This window comes from Acomys russatus, chromosome 2 (assembly GCF_903995435.1).
Source record: "Acomys russatus chromosome 2, mAcoRus1.1, whole genome shotgun sequence".
In the NCBI taxonomy this organism is placed as follows: domain Eukaryota; kingdom Metazoa; phylum Chordata; class Mammalia; order Rodentia; family Muridae; genus Acomys; species Acomys russatus.
Genome location: NC_067138.1, coordinates 85,550,384 through 85,553,194, shown reverse-complemented (window position 1 = coordinate 85,553,194; position 2,811 = coordinate 85,550,384). Strand labels below are relative to the sequence as shown.

Sequence of the window (2,811 nt, the reverse complement as noted above, 5' to 3'; positions counted from 1 at the left end):
TACAGTTTCTATTACAAAAAACCAGTCAAAGTGGGCATGATTTTCTTGTTCTAGGATGGGAGGGAGGTGGATACTGGGATGTGATGAGGAAGGTGGCTATAATTTGGAAATAAAGATTTCAAATTAAAAATAAAGAAATAATAGTAAATACAAGAAAAAATAAGAGAGCAATTTAAAAAACAAATTAAATAAAATACACTATATCACTTTTATCCTTCTTTGTCATTTCCCCACATTTTCCCAAATTCTTTCCTTCCAATTTCTTCCTTTATGTTTCTGAAATACGTGCAAATGCATAAATAAAGCCAGCTGAGCCACCCCAAATATGAACAAATATTTAAACACTAAACCAGTTTATTAAAGACAGTTTTGTTAGCATTTAAGTTTAGAACTTCATCTAACTTAAGCTGCTCTGACAGTATTTTTTGTCAATAATCATAGGACAGGCTACTAATAATAGTATTTATTATGTGGTTAAATACTTTATGAAATAATTTATGAACTAAATAACTACAGTAGTTTATACAGTGGTCTTGTGAATTGCTCCCTGGATTTATTAAAGCCCATTTCAGTCTTTTTTTTTATTATTAATTTATTCTTGTTACATCTCAATTTTTATCCCACTTTGGAAATCTATCTGGTGCTATCCCATTTCAGTCTTGAATTAAAATCTTTAACAAAATGGAGAAATTGCATAAGGGTCCATTCCTGCCTCAGGAAAAACATTGGAGAGACTTCTTTGTTGAAAATCAAGCTAATAGAGCACCCTAATAGGGAGGGGGAAAGAAAAGAATAGGATATATAATGACACCAATGGAGAAACATGGCCTATGGTTACATATGGCATGCTTGGCTGTATAATAGACTTCTTATCAAATAAATAAATAAATTAAATCAGTAAATGATATATTAAAGTTGATGAACAGAATTATTACATAAAATTCAATTAATTTTGAATAAATAATTCAAATTTGAATTTAATAAAATATTATAAGCATTTATAACATTACACAAGCATCATAATATAATAAGTATAAAGGTAATGAAAAATATAGTAGACTTTTGAGGGAAAACACCATAAAAATTAGAAATATATCAAAACAATTGGGGAATATCCCATAATTGTGATTTGAAAGATTCAATACTATTAACATGTTCAATTATCTCTATGATTGATAAAATATAAATTAAACTTTATCAAGTTATTCTGGAAATACTGAAAAATTATTTCTCTAGTGTGCAAAGAATACCCAGTAGCATGTTTAAGAACCAGAAAAACATAATTCATTTTACTAAAAAAAAGAATCTTAACAAGTGAGACTACATCTCAGTAACAGAGCCTCATAAATAGATGCAGTGCATTGTAGACAGAGGACCAAAACAGTCAAGTGAGGAAAGACAGTTTTCCCAGTGTGAGGACCGTGGGACATTCAGAGGAGCAAAAGAAAACGTGGTTTGTGTAGAGGGAAACCTGTTAAGTTGTACAACCATTTTTTATTGTGGATAACAGATGTAAACATAAACAGTGAAAGCGTAAAACTGTGGCTGGCAGTATAATAGAAATTCTAGGTCCAATTGGAGTTTCACAAGAGCATAAACCCTGATTAAAAACAATGATATGTTCCTGCTGTTGGCTCATTTCAGGCGTGGCTGCTGGATAATGTGTGGGTCAATAGGTGGCAGAGAGGAGTGAGGCTATGTCTGTGAACAGTGTCCTGGTCTGTGAACATCTGATTCAGTGATTACTAACAATGATTAGTGACCTAGCATTCCCTGAAAGTGTTAGGCCACCTTCCCAGACCCTGGGGTCAGACAGGGAGCTGGCCTGAGAAGACCACCAGCCTGGTGGTGTGCATTCGCTGGTGGCTCCCAGGACTGAGACTAAGCTGGAAAGTAGAAGAACCCAACCTAGGACTGAAACAACCAGGCTGTAATGAATCTGAGACAGATGACCCTCATTTGGTGCCACTTGGGTGAGATGGATGAGAAGTAAGCCCAAGATGACCACCAGATTGGCACCATGGGGGCTAGACAGGGAGCAGCCTGAGACAACTATAGACCACCAGTTGGGCACTGCGCATACATGCTGGGTAGGGCAGATCATGCCCTACATGACACCTGCCAGGTACCATAATGCACAAGTCAAGCATAGTACTCCTGAGATAACTCTTTGCATGATTCCAGATATTCAGCAACCCCTGGCACTTCTAGGAGGAGCAAGTAAGTGGTAGAGAAATGGAAGATAATGAGAAAGAGGAGGATGTGTACACAATAAAAAGAGGAAGAACTGGAGACTTGAGAGGAGTGAAGAACAGTCTGGTGTTCCTAACTGGTGGTCCTACCTGGCACTACATTGGGCTCCTGGCCTACACTGCCTCATGGGCCATATCAGAGTCATGGTCCAGAAGAAGCAGGTATTTCTGACCATGAAAGGCTGGTGTCTGAGGCCATAATAATATCTGACAGATGTGCAGAATTGGCCTCACACCTCACCCAGGCATCATGGATGAGCTAGCCTGTGGGGCATAAGAGCAGGAGGTTTGATATAATCTCTAGTCAGCTGCAATACTCAGGAGAGTGGCTGTGCACAATGTAAGAGTTGCAGATGAACCAGTCCCAGAAGATACTAGTGTGGGAGATATGACCCTCCTACTCTTCTCCCATGTGAACAATAGAGATATACCCTCCTCTCCCTTCTGTTACCACCTGAGGAAGGTGGAAGAGCTAGCCTTGGGGACATGACAGCTAGAGAGCTGTTCCTGGCCCTCACTAGTTGAAGCACTAGGGGGAATAGGTCCTGCCCATTGTCTA

At 38.4% G+C, this 2,811-nt stretch overlaps 1 non-coding gene across 1 annotated transcript; it reads left to right on the top strand.

Moving 5' to 3' along the window:
- Positions 1-1,620: 1,620 nt before the first annotated feature.
- On the top strand, positions 1,621-1,753 carry LOC127207949 (small nucleolar RNA SNORA17). The gene has a single exon (XR_007833040.1). It is a non-coding gene; the product is annotated as a small nucleolar RNA SNORA17 (small nucleolar RNA).
- The last annotated feature ends 1,058 nt before the right edge of the window (positions 1,754-2,811 follow it).